This window comes from Diaphorina citri, unplaced genomic scaffold, assembly GCF_000475195.1.
Source record: "Diaphorina citri unplaced genomic scaffold, Diaci psyllid genome assembly version 1.1 scaffold253, whole genome shotgun sequence".
Classification (NCBI taxonomy): domain Eukaryota; kingdom Metazoa; phylum Arthropoda; class Insecta; order Hemiptera; family Psyllidae; genus Diaphorina; species Diaphorina citri.
Genome location: NW_007377690.1, coordinates 223,344 through 242,081, shown reverse-complemented (window position 1 = coordinate 242,081; position 18,738 = coordinate 223,344).

The following is an 18,738-nucleotide window of genomic DNA, read 5'->3' as shown; positions in this document are numbered from 1 at the left end:
GTTTTTGCTAATTTGCTATTATTGATCAATTGATTATCACAATAATTGATTATTGATTCTTGAATGAAGAAGTATTCGAGGGCGATAAAAAATTGATATCGACGTACATGAATTAAATCTAAATAAATTACGATCCACTTATTTGCTTTTATTTTGCATGATTCCATGAACGCCTAGTTGCTAGGGACGAAGAAGAAAACAATTTTACACCAACTTTACATGACATTCAGTGGTTAGTAGGTCTTCTGGTTTTCTTCACAAGATAGAGTCTTAGGAAGTTAAACAGGTGCAGAGCGGATTTTAACTTCTAATGAAGGTACTAATTCTAATCCTTCTTCTCTAGATTGAACATAATAAGATGGATCTGTTCTAAATCTATGCTCTTACCAACCGAACTGCTAAATGCTTATCTTCTGAGTATGATAATGGACATCCTTCTAGTGTTCAAGCTATTCATCTAACTAAGAGTAAAAGTCATCTTGATTCTAAAAACAACTCGTAGGTACATATTTACTCAAAAGATTTTCATGACCCAACTATGTAAATGCGGTGGAAATAATGCTAACATCTTACCAATACACATTAACACTAGATTCCTCAGTATCAAATAACATAGAAACTATTCTATCAATGCCTTTATATTAAATGTTAGGTACGTATTATAGGTAGGTATACATACCTAAGTACCTACTACCTATGTATGTATCTGCCTAATACATTTGTGTATACCTACCTAATTCTAGGTAGGTATTTCACCAATTTTATGGATTTTATTAATATTTTGATTAATGCGTGTGATATGCAAGCTTACGGGTTGTAAATTTAAGTTGAGGAAACATATAAAAGAAGCACTAAATGAAAACCGCATTGATCTTGAAAAGACTGTAACAAGAACTCCTCTTCTTGTGTAGGAAAAATTGAAAATCACGAATTCATGACAGTATTAAATTGAAAATGTACGAATGGAAAAAAAGGAGAGGTACATATCTACGTATATCTACCTACCCACATTGAGGTAAGTTAGGTAAGTATAAGAAAATCATGTTATTTTTAGCTTACCCGTAGGTAGGTAAATTATTAAATCATGTAATTTAAATGTCTGGATTTCTTTCATATAGGTAAAGTGTGAGATAACAACAAAACTATAAGTGTTATTAGTGTTATTACTTATTACCAAGGCAGGTATAGTAATGTCAGTTTAGGTATGCAGGTATTTTAATTATAACAGCCATATAATGTGCATATAATTATGTAATTGGGGGTGTAAATTTACTTCCAGATATTATTAGGTAAAAGTAACATTGATGGAACATTCCAATACTTACTAGGCATGTCGATTTCCCAAATTCTAAAGTCTGACTTTTAATACACTATCTACAAATATTCTAAATCGGCTATAGGCAGCTATTATACGTTTGTCAGTTAGACCTGTTTATTGGTCTTAGCACTTAGAATATCTCCGGCGACTATCAGTAAAATCCTTTACTTCTCGGATATCTATCTATGGGCACATCATCACATTACTAAAGTTGCTACTTAGTTTCAATGAATTCAATAATCCAACACAACACCAGGCTTGAAACTTGAAACACTCAAGCAAGAAAGTAATGGGTATCTTCCCAATGTAATAAACAGACACAAGGTCGTCCTAAGTAGGTATACAAGTATCAGATGAAACTTGGTATAGTCACCCCGCTCATCTCTGCGTAATAATTGACCAATCGCGTTACATGTATGATCTTGAACATTTCAATATCTATAACACCAATATTACAGTCTTGTTAGAAGATTTAATTAATTTTTTATAGGCAGATTAGGTTATTGATTTCAAATTGTGTGATGGATTTTGAAGTGCTCCATCGAAGGAATTAGTAGATTGCGGATCATGGTTTTATAGGCAGATTAGGTTATTGATTTCAAATTGTGTGATGGATTTTGAAGTTCTCCATCGAAGGAATTAGTAGATTGCGGATCATGTTTTGACCTTTCTCTTCAAGTTCATGAATTTTTATGGGGTCCACCTATATCGTTTATCAATTTCTTAGGAAATAAATTTACCAACTTGCTTGCCTATTTTGAAAGGACTTTCTGCAATATTCTGCATTTAATGTGTTTTCCAAGTTCAAGTGTTCTATGATCTTCTTTTCTGGTGCATGGTTTATCAATTTCTTAGGAAATAAATTTACCAACTTGCTTGCCCATTTTGAAAGGACCTTCTGCAATATTCTGCATTTAATGTGTTTTTCAAGTTCAATTAGTGTTCTATGATCTTCATTTCTGGTGCATGGCTACATTGGCTCCCGATTTCTGGAGTGTGCCTTCCTCATATTACATTCTTCATTGGACAGAACCAATGAAGAAGATGGATATGGATTGCCAAAGATTTCAGTCGGTAATAGAAGATAGGAGTGGTCTGGGTGATTTGGTGTCATGTAGGTATTCAATACTTTCATGAATTTTTATGGGGTCCACCTATATCGTTTATCAATTTCTTAGGAAATAAATTTACCAACTTGCTTGCCTATTTTGAAAGGACCTTCTGCAATATTCTGCATTTAATGTGTTTTCCAAATTCAAGTGTTCTATGATCTTCATTTCTGGTGCATGGCTACATTGGCTCCCGATTTGAAATTTTCTGGAGTATGCCTTCGCCTTCCTCATATTACATTCTTCATTGGACAGAACCAATGAAGAAGATGGATATGGATTGCCAAAGATTTCAGTCGGTAAAAGAAGATAGGAGTGGTCTGGGTGATTTGGTGTCATGTATTCAATACCAAATTAAAGTTCAATACCTATAAATTAAATTTGATTCCTTATATTGAATTACACTGGTATGTTTATCAATTTCTTAGGAAATAAATTTACCAACTTGCTTGCCCATTTTGAAAGGACCTTCTGCAATATTCTGCATTTAATGTGTTTTCCAAGTTCAAGTAGTGTTCTATGATCTTCTTTTCTGGTGCATATAGCTACATTGGCTCCCGATTTGAAATTTTCTGGAGTGTGCCTTCCTCATATTACATTCTTCATTGGACAGAACCAATGAAGAAGATGGATATGAATTGCCAAAGATTTCAGTCGGTAAAAGAAGATAGGAGTGGTCTGGGTGATTTGGTGTCATGTATTCAATACCAAATTAAAGTCATTGGCTCCCGATTTGAAATTTTCTGGAGTGTGCCTTCCTCATATTACATTCTTCATTGGACAGAACCAATGAAGAAGATGGATATGAATTGCCAAAGATTTCAGTCGGTAAAAGAAGATAGGAGTGGTCTGGGTGATTTGGTGTCATGTATTCAATATACCAAATTAAAGTTCAATACCTATAAATTAAATTTGATTCCTTATATTGAATTACACTGGTACGGTGAAGGACAAATTATTGCGAATTTCAGACCATCACTTTCTGTATTCAATTGGAGCCATTGTTTTTCAAAGATTGTCTCTTGCCTGTCGTTTAAATGACAGACTTGGTGTGTTGTCATTTGAATCACTTTTAACTGAAATCCTTGGTGCTTGGTGTACTCTTGGTAAATAGGAACATAATTTGTATTCAATTGGAGCCATTGTTTTTCAAAGATTGTCTCTTGCCTGTCGTTTAAATGACAGACTTGGTGTGTTGTCATTTGAATCACTTGTAACTGAAATCCTTGGTGTACTCTTTCTTGGTAAATAGGAACATAATTAGGTACATAGGCATGTACCTAATAATGTCGAAATGAATATACCTAGGTAGGTATGTACCTGGAAAACTGCTCAACGGATATTTGATCTTCTAAACAGAAATGACTCATAAATATTGACTTTCAGACCATCACTTTCTGTATTCAATTGGAGCCATTGTTTTTCAAAGATTGTCTCTTGCCTGTCGTTTAAATGACAGACTTGGTGTGCTGTCATTTGAATCACTTTAACTGAAATCCTTGGTGACCTTGGTGTACTCTTGGTAAATAGGAACATAATTAGGTACATAGGCATGTACCTAATAATGTCGAAATCAATATACCTAAGTATGTACCTGGGAAAACTGCTCAACGGATATTTGATCTTCTAAACACAAATGACTCATAAATATTGACCTCTTCCCTATCTTTGTGAAGAAAGACTTACACATCAGTCCTATGTCTACGTGTTTTCCATTCATCTGTCTTCATTCGATTTGACATTTGATTGATTACATCCATCATAATACCGATGATCTTCTTATTATTTAATTTATTCATATATAAGGGATGGTATTCAACTTGATATTTAGAACAGAAAGTTCCGGTACCAGTGCGAAATGTCAACTTCCTCATAAACACCGATTATCCATCAAATTAGAGAAGATAACATTTAGAACAGAAAGTTCCGGTACCAGTGCGAAATGTCAACTTCCTCATAAACACCGATTATCCATCAAATTAGAGAAGATAACAACTTAACAGACTTGCACTCGAGATGATTTCTTGAGGCGAGGGATTTTTAGGATATGAATGAAATGTATCATTCATTTTGAAGATGATCGTCAGTAGGATTAATAGGTGCCTAACGCGATTATATCCAACCATTTCTATTTGCTAGAATGACAGACTTGGTGTGTTGTCATTTGAATCACTTTTAACTGAAATCCTTGGTGCTTGGTGTACTCTTGGTAAATAGGAACATAATTTATTAGGTACATAGGCATGTACCTAATAATGTACCTGGAAAACTGCTCAACGGATATTTGATCTTCTAAACAGAAATGACTCATAAATATTGACCTATGGTTAGAAGATGGTCTTCTGAAGACCAGAATCATAAGACTCAAGTTCCAAGTCAAGGTTTTGCATTTTTCCTTTATAAGCAGGAATATTGAACAGTTGAACTTCTCATCCAATCTAACATTGAAGATAATATTAGATTTTCCAATTATTTCAGCGAAATGAGTATGGACAAAACATGTACCTGGAAAACTGCTCAACGGATATTTGATCTTCTAAACAGAAATGACTCATAAATATTGACCTATGGTTAGAAGATGGTCTTCTGAAGACCAGAACCATAAGACTCAAGTTCCAAGTCAAGGTTTTGCATTTTTCCTTTATAAGCAGGAATATTGAACAGTTGAACTTTTCATCCAATCTAACATTGAAGATAATATTAGATTTTCCAATTATTTCAGCGAAATGAGTTTGGACAAAACCTGATACCCTTCCGACATTGTGCATCCATTCAATTTTCCAAGATAACCATGGAAGTTTGTAAAAATACTGATCCTTCAATCCGACACACAAAAAACTTTAACGAAGCAATGAACAACATAAATGTTAAAATAATATTGAAAAAGAGAACAAAAATCGTAATTTCTGTATTTGCTAGTCACTCATATCTTCAAATGGCAAGTACCATACAAGACCTCTAATAACAATAGATACATTTTAGCCGCTACCTATGTGTTTAATACAATGTAATACCACATGCGTGCTTATTGCATACCTAGAATTCTAATCCAGTTCACAATGCGCTGATTTTTTTCGCTGGACTTTTCACTTGCATGGTGATTATAGCTGAAATTTTATTACGGTTACTTTTAATTGGTTTATGTGAGGGAACTACAATTTAATCATGATCTTATGAGATAACAATGATGGTACCGAAGAACAATATTCGCTTCTAAATATGGATGGAATATTATGAGAGAACATTAAACTATTTAAAAAGAGAATACAGTAATTATTACTACAAAACAAAAGTTACACCGACGTTATACCTCCCTGAAGGTTTGAGCTGCCAAACTTTGTATACCTACAGCAAAGTCTAGACATTCTATCTCAAGAAGTTGTGGTTTGCATATCTGCGGACAGCTCATCGAATATTTGACGTGAAAGCATGACTGACATTTAACTTGGATGAATCATGAGAGAGTGTTTGGCTGACACTTTTATTACATGTGTGTTATCCTATTGTTCGAATGCACAGGAATTTGTTGTCATTACGAGCACCCATGTATGTCCTTTCATAGATGAAGGTACTAGGAACGACTCTGCAGTCAACCTTGAGTGTATCCTAGACTGTAGAACTAGGCGAAAAAGTGTCCATTTTTTACGTGAGAAAATTCCGGCAGTCCATATGCCTAACCTAAATGGGTAGGTACTTGGTTATACCTTACAATAGATAAGGATTATAACTTCTAAATATGGATGGAATATTATGAGAGAACATTAAACCATTTAAAAAGAGAATACAGTAATTATTATTACAAAACAAAAGTTACACCGACGTTATACCTCCCTGAAGGTTTGAGCTGTCAAACTTTGTATACCTACAGCAAAGTCTAGACATTCTATCTCAAGAAGTTGTGGTATGTGGTTTGCATATCTGGGGACAGCTCATCGAATATTTGACGTGAAAGCATGACTGACATTTAACTTGGATGATACAAGTAAGGATGATTAAATGATAAATATTCATTGCTTGATTAGAATTGTACCTCTACTAATTAGCTTATCAGCCCAATTTTCTGCTAATTTTCATTAGGTAAATATGCATTGTATATCAATAACATAGTGGGTGTCAATACAAGGTCCTCTGAACATCTTGTGAGGACAAATCCATCAGGTGGATAAAGTTTTGAATAATTAGAAAGTTCTTTAGAGTGTTTTGTAATTTTCATTGTTTTGGCCTACACATGTTTATTGTTTCAATTGCAATAAAGCTATTGTTCTGTTGAACGATACTTGCCATTAGACTCCATGTTAGCTTTGTGTTGTATAATACCTACATTGAACATACTATTATTTTCTGATCTCACCACTTTTATAGGCCGACATTTTTGGATAGGAACTTGGCCTTTTTTTTCACATTTGTGTTTTTGTGGGGGTTAGTATTTATTTCAAAGGGAATGTCGAAGCAATGATCATATTTACAAGTTACAAGTAAGGACGATTAAATGATAAATATTCATTGTTTGATTAGAATTTTACAGGTACCTCTACTAATTAGCTTATCAGCCCAATTTTCTGCTCATTTTCATTAGGTAAATATGCATTGTATATCAATAACATAGTGGGTTTCAATACAAGGTCCTATCTGAACATCTTGAGGACAAATCCATCAGGTGGATAAAGTTTTGAATAATTAGAAAGTTCTTTAGAGTAGAGTGTTTTGTAATTTTCATTGTTTTGGCCTACACATGTTTATTGTTTCAATTGCAATGAAGCTATTGTTCTGTTGAACGATACCCTTCTAAATATGGATGGAATATTATGAGAGAACATTAAACCATTTAAAAAGAGAATACAGTAATTATTATTACAAAACAAAAGTTACATCGACGTTATACCTCCCTGAAGGTTTGAGCTGCCAAACTTTGCATACCTATAAAATTCCCCATAGGTATATGATTTGCCCAACACCACTGCCTCGCACCTAAATCTATGTTAAAGGTCTCGCCAGATCAAACCACTTTATGTGAATATGTGGTCTGGAATATTGATTCGAACCTTCGTTTGCTATGAATATGAGAACACCTTACTTTAGCTCTAGAGTTAAGGATAATCTCTATAGGACTTGGATGAATCATGAGAGACTGTTTGGCTGACACTTTTATTACATGTGTGTTATCCTATTGTTCGAATGCACAGGAATTTGGTGTCATTACGAGCACCCATGTATGTCCTTTCATAGATGAAGGTACTAGGAACGACTCTGCAGTCAACCTTGAGCCTAAAACTATACTCTTTGATGTTTTGCGTACGTCTACTTTCCAGTTAGAACTTTCATCATACGTACTGACGTCTTGCACCAATGAAATGGTCTTTTCTCTGTAACTTTTCTGGTGAAACAATACAAATTCCAAGAATAATTAACTCCACATAATGGTGGAAAGGTTGGATTTCCAATCGCCACAGAGAACTTGTCTTTGATGTTTTGCGTACGTCTACTTTCCAGTTAGAACTTTCATCATACGTACTGACGTCTTGCACCAATGAAATGGTCTTTTCTCTGTGACTTTTCTGGTGAAACAATACAAATTCCTAGAATAATTAACTCCACATAATGGTGGAAAGGTTGGATTTCCAATCGACACAGAGAACTTGTCAATTAAAAAGCATTGTCATTTTATTGCGTCATGTGCATCTTTAACAATAACGACTTATCGAACGGTGCTATGTTTGTACATAGCAGTTAATTAAAAGTTATCGACCAATGTTTGAAACCTTTGATGCCCGACAATTATAAGTAGCGTAATTTATTGTATTCCTGGGCAACTTGCTCATCATGGATATCAACTTTATTATTTCCACCCAAGAGCACATCTGAAAGGTCAGGCCTGCGTCTGTTAAGTAGGTGTTCTTTGAGCCACTTTAGCCATCGTGTGTGGTGACCTAAAAATCCCAAACTAATTGCTCAAGTATAGCACTGAAGAATCAATTCCAAACATCTGATTGGCCAAAATTAACTTAAGTCTGACTTGAGAGTGAGCTTTTTTTATGGGTGTATGTTTAGTGACTTCAGCACATTCCTAGACTATGTATCTTGAAAATTACCCATGGAACTATGAATTTAATAAGGAGATGTGCATAATACTAAAAGGAGCATTGGGACTCTCGGACGGTGATAAATTGAATTTTGTTTCTGAACTTTTGTTGAAGATTTAAACAGAGAAAGTTCTTACATCATTGTGCTTCTGATGTTCAATGAAATTGTGAATTAAACTCATTGTTGTGAGCTACTAGTTTGCGCGTCTATCAATTTCTGTCTTGCCATTAATTAACGGAGGGAATGTGATTTCTAAACATTTTTAAACGCGTATGGACTATGGAGGTATGTGTATTTCAATTAATTAAATATTATTTGATTGTGGTACCTACATATATCTGGAGCTATTCTTTTGGCTTCAAATAATTTATTTTAGATTACTTTTTGTTTGTACCAACGATGTAATAGTGCCAAGTTGGTACTCATCTACTCTCTCAGCTTTGTGGGGATGTTTCTGAAGAAGATGTTTGTCTTTTTTGCAACATAACTATGCACTTCATAGGTTCCCTCCCTATTGAAGTGCGCAATTTACTCCGCACTTACTTACTTTACCGGTACATGATTATCAAAATACTTAATTATGTAAGAAGGCATCAATGCCGCTATCCAAGTAAATTTGAAAAGTTGTTTGGTCATCTGCTAAGGAGATATCTGCAACCAACTAATAGTGTAATTATCCACTAAGTAGCAGCATGATTCGTGATAATCCTAATCATTGAACTTAAAAGTATCTCTACACAGAACTTCGGTATCTTCTTATTCCTACTTATTATGCCATTAGAGTAGGTTACTTGGTCTCAACCGTGTTGCTAGTATATTTACCTTATGCTTGTTGATTACCTTAATTATTTCATTGATAGGAGGTGGAACTGAATGGATTTATTGATAACAGGTAGGTAGGACACAACTCTTTTGAATTAATCATGCAAATTATGATTACGCACAGTGAGTAGATCAGTGGTTGAGCTTTTATCGAACGGTGCTATGTATGTACATAGCAGTTAATTAAAAGTTATCGATTAATATTTGAAACCTTTGATGCCCGACAATTATAAGAGAAAACAATACAAATTTTACATTGATAGGTAGGTATAATTTATTTTCAAGTATGAAATGCAATATTACACCAATAGTGATCCACTTTAGCCATCGTGTGTGGTGACCTAAAAATCCCAAACTAATTGCTCAAGTATAGCACTGAAGAATCAATTCCAAACATCTCATTGGCCAAAATTAACTTATCTCTGACTTGAGAGTGAGCTTTTTTTATGGGTGTATGTTTAGTGACTTCAGCACATTCCTAGACTATGTACCTATCTTGAAAATTACCCATGGAACTATGAATTTAATAAGGAGATGTGCATAATAGTATACCATTAAGTACCTATCCCCGTGTATACCCCCACTTACTTACCTACATATTTACATTATGTAGGGTACTTATGAAAGAAACTCTTTTCCTTTAATTAGGTAGACAAGGAAAGTCCTGGGAGTACCTAGGTACCTGATAGCCAGTCAAATGGGTTAGAAACTTATTAATAGATATAGGTAAAGGTAGGTAACACCTCTTTTTTGCACATAAATTTCTGATTATGACTCATCTCTGTAAAAGTCAAAATACCTACCTACATCATGAATCAGTGAATAGTCTCGTATTCTTGGGCCGTATCCGAAATTTGTTTATTGAATAAGGAATCAAGGAACTGGTTATGTCATTTTAAGGTGTGTTTTACGAATTGTCGTGTCATCATTATTGGTTTTGGGTCTCTTGAAGATCAGTGGTTAGTAGGTCTTCTGGTTTTCTTCACAAGATAGAGTCTTAGGAAGTTAAACAGGTGCAGAGCGGATTTTAACTTCTAATGTAGGTACTAATTCTAATCCTTCTCTAGATTGAACATCATGAGATGGATCTGTTTTAAATCTATGCTCTTACCAACCGAACTGCTAAATGCTTATCTTCTGAGTATGATAATGGACATCCTTCTAGTGTTCAAGCTATTCATCTAACTAAGAGTAAAAGTCATCTTGATTCTAAAAACAACTCGTAGGTAGATATATACTCAAAAGATTTTCATGACCTACCTATGTAAATACGGTGGGAAAAATTTCAAGGAAACATATAAAAGAAGCACTAAATGAAAACCGCATTGATCTTGAAAAGACTGTAACAAGAACTCCTCTTCTTGTGTAGGAAAAATTGAAAATCACGAATTCATGACAGTATTAAATTGAAAATGTACGAATGGAAAAAAAGGAGAGGTACATATCTACGTATATCTACCTACCCACATTGAGGTAAGTTAGGTAAGTATAAGAAAATCATGTTATTTTTAGCTTACCCGTAGGTAGGTAAATTATTAAATCATGTAATTTAAATGTCTGGATTTCTTTCATATAGGTAAAGTGTGAGATAACAACAAAACTATAAGTGTTATTAGTGTTATTACTTATTACCAAGGCAGGTATAGTAATGTCAGTTTAGGTATGCAGGTATTTTAATTATAACAGTCATATAATGTAAGTAACCATTTTGATTTCCAAAAGCTCAAACTTGCCTGTATGGATATGTAATAAAGTAATTTTATAAACGTGTTCAAGGTCGCTGAGACATCAAGGATAACGAGTTGCTCATCTTCAGTTTGAAATCTGAACATTCCGATCGAACAAAAAATAACATTTGGCATAAAGATGACGATCTGGACTGAATTTGATTAGGATCTTTGCCGAAACACGAAAATTTCATTAAAGGCAAACCAGAAGTTTTTTTTTAGCATACCTATTACCTGCTCGTACATAAATTTATAGGTAGTGTTCTGGAGAGTAATAAATCCTTTAGGAGTATTAGCATTAATAGTAAATGTAATTGAATTAGGCTCGTAACAAACCCATTTATGACGCTCAACGCAACACTTTAACTGCAAGCGAGAAGAAGATTATACGGACAGCGTCATACAAAATGGTGGCGAGTGCAAGGAAACATCTTTTGGTGGCGAATGCATCTGATTAAAACGGAAAATCTTTTGCATAGGCTTTATTCAGTAAGTTTATTGAAAGTTTACTCAAACAAAATATGGGTATTTTGGAATAAATCAAGCTTGCCGGGAGAAGAACAAACGTCAAGAGTACGAAACGCCGCGCCGCCAGGTCATTCTTAGTTAATAGTCACCCAAGAACAATATGTTGAATCCCCCAGTAAAAGCTTTTGAAGCAAAAGTTTACTGAGGAAAGGGAAAGACGTATCAATTACCTCTGCCCCTCATCCCTCTCTCTGAAGGAATATTTTAATTAGATTTGTAGGTACTTAAATTACCTTGCGCATCATTCACGTCGATCCTAGATCTTGATGAAGAACAAACGTCAAGAGTACGAAACGCCGCGCCGCCAGGTCATTCTTAGTTAAAAGTCACCCAAGAACAATATGTTGAATCCCCCAAATTAAAGCTTTCGAAGCAAAAGTTTACAGAGGAAAGGAAAAGACGTATCAATTACCTCTGCACCTCATGCCTCTCTCTGAAGGAATATTTTAATTAGATTCGTAGGTATTAGGTACTTAAATTACCTTGCGCATCATTCACGTCGATCCTAGATCTTGATACTCACAAGATGTCACAACATCAACATTGAATATTAAATATGCAACACTCAGAACTCAAGTCAAAGAGTATCATGGTAAAAGATTAACGTTTTCTACAAGTGTAACCTGTTCAGGTCATCCCTATTTCATTCTAATGAAGACTTAATGATAGAGATACAATTCATTTATTTTTGCATCGATTTGAAGCTGTGAAGATGTTCTACGTGGGAGATCCTTTATCCATATTAGTTGTCACTCAGAACTCAAGTCAAAGAGTATCATGGTAAAAGATTAACGTTTTCTACAAGTGTAACCTGTTCAGGTCATCCCTATTTCATTCTTATGATAGAGATACAATTCATCTATTTTTGTATCGATTTGAAGCTGTGAAGATGTTCTACGTGGGAGATCCTTTATCCATATTAGTTGTAGAAACAGATATAACAAAGGTAGACAAAGTTCTTGAACGAAGGAATCTAAAGATAAGCTAATATAGCTAATAGCGTTGCGTATACATACATTGGAAACTGTAAGCAATGTTGCTTGTTACGTTGTCATGGCCTTTAAAGGTGTGATCGCCTCGAGTAAACTAGAAACAAGGGAAGAAGATGTTAACAATTCCCTTGCATGTATTGCAATTTGCAATGGAATTCATGGAATGTTTGTTGCATCTAATGAGATATCAAAAAGCGATAAGTTTTATACCTAAGAATAGAGTTTGGATTGCCAAAACGACATGGAATACTTTGCAGACAGAACTGTTACTGTTGAAGTAAAATTCAAAATTTGAAATTGAAATATAATAATGTAGATATAATATCAAAAAATCTATAGTCATAGAAATGGTACTTGAGAATTTGTGAATCGTCGGACTGAAGATGTGACTAACGCGTGAAGACTATCGCAAGAGTGTCAAAACTCGACTTTGAATCCGACCTAACATTTGCTAATAAATAATAGCTAGGTTATAATAATTGGCCTAGGTTTTAACTTTTTCATTCACAGTGATCCAGCGATTGAGCACATGTCTCAACATTGTCACGATGTTTCAAGACTGAGCAGGTTTCAATGAAAAACTTTGTAACCTGATCTTCTTTCTATCAATTTATCAATTAGTGAGAAACTTTTGAGAACCTGGCTTAGTCTAATCAAGCCACTTACACCTTGTCCTCGTTGAGAATTTAAGATCACACGTTGCGAAGCTCAGTCCAATGGACAATTGACAATCACGTTTTCCCAGAAGGAGATTATATGACTTAATAACTTCAACAGGTAACTAGTGAGAAAATTGCTCGACTTGCTAAGGAGGATAATGCATCACCTATTGACCATTCTGTGAAATCTGACTTTAAAGGACGTATTCTCAATGAAGAAAATTGTGAGAAAATTGCTTCCACATAAGGAATCAAGCCCACACAAGCAACCAAACCTTGGTCATCCATGTATGTTGAATGGAGTGAAATATTCTGACTTTTGAACATTAGACTGCGAGAGTAATTGGATTTTTAACTTTTAAGTCCTGTGCTGACAAGGTATGTAGGTATATTCTATTCTACCTATTCAGCTACAACTGAATCATCAAGGCTTATGTCTGAAATATGAGAGTTCGAATCATTTTCATAGAGTTCCAAAATAATTCGAATCATTTTCTTCAACAATGAGACTCCCTCTATCTTTTCATGGTATCCAACAAATTCCACTTGAAGTATTCGGATGAAAGATGAGATGGCATTTAAAACTATAGCATCTACTACATTCAGTGCCAAAGGTCAAATAAATGTCTTCCAATGACCTTGGAATTTTCTCACCTTTCCTATGATCTCCGATTAATGATTTATAATAACGATCTCTGTATTCTTCTCCTTGATTGGTTGACTTGAAGATGGACTAGTCAGTCAGTCCTAGGGGAAAGGACAGGTTATAGGTCCTCTCAGGACCTTTTGGGGTACGTTTCCTAGTGTACTCCTTGACGGAAAAAGAGGCACATTAAACACCTCTCATCAAAACCTAAAATCTCAAAACCTGAAGCCACCATTTAAATTTGATACATACGCGTCTGAGATATTCATGGATGCCAATTTTTCCGTTTAGGAGAAGACCTTGATATTCCAAATTAAAATCGCCTGAAAGAATTAACGAAGAGCATCTTCTCAAAGATAGAATTAAAGAAGCATAATAAAGATGAATTCATTCAAACGTGATTAAATCAATCGGTTCACATAAAAAAGTAAGAAAAAAAGAAGAAGAGCATACCTACACTATACTATGTAGTGTCTGTAATGTGGAAACTTTAGCTGTGGTCCAACACTCCAACAGGTTTCAAGCAATTATCAACAGAAATAGAATTGCGACAACTTTTCAACCTTAATATATTCCTGAATCAGAAATTATTATCTAGTTAGGTGGGCAATGGTTACAAAACAGACGATTTCAACCACAGGGCTTAGAAAGGAGGCTCGTTGATTGGTCGGATACCACTTACCAATGGCCTTCAGAGTCTGCAGATAGCATCTCTCAGGTCAGTCTCATCTGCATATATCGTATTTCAGCATGATGCTACTTTACCATCAGTATTATCTTGGCTGTCCGTTTCCGCCGATGGTATGGGCGATGATAACACTGGTTGCATTCAAAAAGCCTTTCGTCTCAACATAAACATAATTGATGTTAATGATACGAATCAAGAACATGAAACTCTCCCTGTCACATTAATGTTACAGAACGAACAACCATTTTTCTTTTCCAAACAATCCCGAGCACATTATCTCTAATCGTGAACGAAACATCAATAAGTAGTAATAATTTGCGAAGATGATCTACATAATATGAAATTTATGAAACATCGTTGGAAGGACTTATTTCTGAATAGCGTCAACAGCCTTGTCAGAAATTGGGTATTAATATCGCCTGTTAGCAATCACTTGATAGCTATGCGAACCACAGGTGATTGAACTTAGATAAGTCAAAGGTAAGTATACCTATCTACTTAGGGAGATATTTTTCAATATTCTGACTTCAATGAATGAATAAATTTACAAGCAATCAATAATCTTCCTACCTTCCCAAGAGCTACTTCTTTGGTTCCATTGGCGCTCGTAAAAATGTAGTGCTTAACATTTTCAGGAGATTAGATCAATTGTTTGTTTCTATTTGATTCTGTTTCTGAACTTCACTTGGCATCATTTTACAAATTACTTCCGAATAAATCAATCTGTATTTCTGCCTGTTCTCTACAAACTGAACACTTTTTGGATGAGAAGTCTAAGCTTATCTACAGATAAAAAATTATTGATCTATTTTCAATTATTATTTTTACTTATTTTACCAGCTAGCTTGATTGGTATTTGGTACACATCGTCATTTTGGAACCAGGTTCGTGTTGTACCTATCTCAATTATATTCAACTACCAATCGTAATTATTTGAGTGTTCTTTTACCCTAACTTTTACAATATCTCTAACCGTTTTGTCGCTATACTTTCTTGATTTTAATAATAATAACCTTGATGTACTGGGTGAAATGGATGAATTTATGGATAAGATATGAAATTACAAAAGATTGATCTTTGTTTGAATTTGATCTTACAAAGAAACTTGTTGTTATTTATGACAATTTCTTAGATGAAAAAGTTTTGGAATAGCATGAAGCTTGTAAAGAGAGAAAGAAAGTGTTATAAGAGGAGTTGTATTCTTTGGGTACTTTGTTTGGGTTCCTTGGAAAAGGATGCGCTTTATAACAGTTCTAAGATTATTCCAGGGTAAAGAAGATTTTAATCAGAATGTTTGAAGAGCCTAGCTTCATAGAAGGGTATAACACTGTTTCAAGTAGAAATGTCAGGTATGTATTTCTCTATTCCAAAGCTAGGTACTTCGCCAGGGACTCACTGTACCCAAATTAATTTCAAAATAAGAGCCTAGCTTCATAGAAGGGTATAACACTGTTTCAAGTAGAAATGTCAGGTATGTATTTCTCTATTCCAAAGCTAGGTACTTCGCTAGGGACTCACTGTACCCAAATTAATTCCAAAATTTATTATTCATGCCACGATTGAAAGAAATTTTGAGATAAAACTTTTTTTCAGTTCAATGTTAGCATGATTATGTAAATGAAGGATTGTGACATGCTAGTCATGAAGCATGGTACACACATAGGCAACACACAAAGGCATGCCAGGATTAATGTACAGTACGCATCAAGACAATGAACTTCAACGCAATAGACTGCACTTTGTATTCATTTTACATTTTGAACCCAAGAAAACGTAGAGAACTTGAGAGAAGAAGAAGAAGAAGAAGAAGAAGAAGAAGAAGAAGAAGAAGAAGAAGAAGAAGAAGAAGAAGAAGAAGAAGAAACAAACTTTTTCTCATAACCTCGGCACGTTTTTTCCAGGTCATCATTGGTTAGGCTGTTTTTTTTTATTATTATTATTTTTTTTTAAAGATAAGATAAAAAGATTTTAAAGATACTTACCTACCATCGATACCTAATAAAATGGATAAAAAAATCAAGGTTTTATTCATGCTGAAAATAAGATAGTTTTTCACCAAAAAGGCAACCATTTTGAATTACCTAGGTATGTAAAAATAAATTAATAAAATAGGTACATTATTAATACTTTATTTCCTTGAATTACCTACTGGACATGCAGCAGTCAGGAAAGCTGCAAATGATCATTACTCGTATTACAAAGTACCTACCTAATACCTACTCCTATCATGGGCCAATTGGGCCATACTTGAGCCCTAACTTTATTTGTCAATTTTGGACTAGTGGATCCGAAGAACACCAAATTTTACTTAGGGCTTACTCACCTACTTTTGAAAAGTTTGTAATAGGTAGGTACCCAGAACTTACCTACCTAGAATAACCAGAAGTTATACAATACCTACAAGGAAAAATTCCCAAGAAATTGCACCAGAACGATAAGGAGGTAATCAGCATTCATGCAAAAAAATCTTAAAACCCAACCGAAACATAACAAATTAGCAAAACTTAAAAATGAGCAAAAAACCGCATATCAAAATAGCACAGCAAAAGAGACTTACCAACTGTTAAACGAAGAGTGTAACACATCAAAATAACACAGCATAAGAGACTTACCAACTGGTTAACGAAGAGTGTATAAATTCACAAAGGAACTCCGCGTTCACGAAATGAAAAAAAGTTATACAATACAAGGAAAAATTCCCAAGAAATTGCACCAGAACGATAAGGAGGTAATCAGCATTCATGCAAAAAATTCTTAAAAAACCTAACCGAAACATAACAAATTAGCAAAACTTAAAAATGAGCAAAAAACCGCATATCAAAATGGCACAGCAAAAGAGACTTACCAACTGTTAAACGAAGAGTGTAAAAATTCACAAGGGAACTCCGCGTTCACGAAATGGAAAAAAAAAGTTGCACCTTGTATTGTAAAGTTTGAAAAGCAACACTAAAGTTTAGTCACTAAGAACACTTTACCGATCGAGTGAAGGATACTGAATGAAGACTTTGGAACCCTGTCTGAGACTGGGGTACGATTCAACATTGAAGATTCCACTCTCACTTTCTCATAGACGGTTATGTAGGAACATTGTTCTAATGGAATCAGAGATTTGGGTGCCATACCTGCTTGCACTTTATGACTGCGACCTCTTTAGGTGTTCTTTCGACTTGTGGGAGGGAAAAACCTGATACCTAGGAATTTTAAGAATTTTAATTGCTGCCCCCTATGGCTTAGTTTGTAAATAAATAAAAACTAATATTATGTATTGTAATCCTAAATAGCCAGCAGCACATGCATGCAGAGACAAATGAGTCATCCGAAATATGTAATTTACTATATATTAGGTACGTTAGTTATGCTATGGCTAGGGTTCCTTTTAGAATTGAAGAGTCAAGTGTTATAACAAGGGTCAGTAAGTGTATCTTCATCTAATGTTCTAGGGTCCTTCTCACAGGTTGCCATTAATGAAATTTTATTGCATTGAGGTATTCACCTACCTACTTGATTTTGATGAGGAACTTTTACTATGTATGTAGCTAAGTTCTTGGCAGACCGACACCGAAGCGAATACAATAGTCCGTCCACTATACCTTTTATTATTAGTAATAATAAAGGAAGGACGGACAAGAATAATTAACTCCACATAATGGTGGAAAGGTTGGATTTCCAATCGACACAGAGAACTTGTCAATTAAAAAGCATTGTCATTTTATTGCGTCATGTGCATCTTTAACAATAACGACCTTAGCGTAATTTATTGTATTCCTGGGCAACTTGCTCATCATGGATATCAACTTTATTATTTCCACCCAAGAGCACATTTGAAAGGTCAGGCCTGCGTCTGTTAAGTAGGTGTTCTAACTTTATGGTACGCGGAACAGATGGGACTCTCGGACGGTGATAAATTGAATTTTGTTTCTGAACTTTTGTTGAAGATTTAAACAGAGAAAGTTCTTACATCATTGTGCTTCTGATGTTCAATGAAATTGTGAATTAAACTCATTGTTGTGAGCTACTAGTTTGCGCGTCTATCAATTTCTGTCTTGCCATTAATTAACGGAGGGAATGTGATTTCTAAACATTTTTAAACGCGTATGGACTATGGAGGTATGTGTATTTCAATTAATTAAATATTATTTGATTGTGGTACCTACATATATCTGGAGCT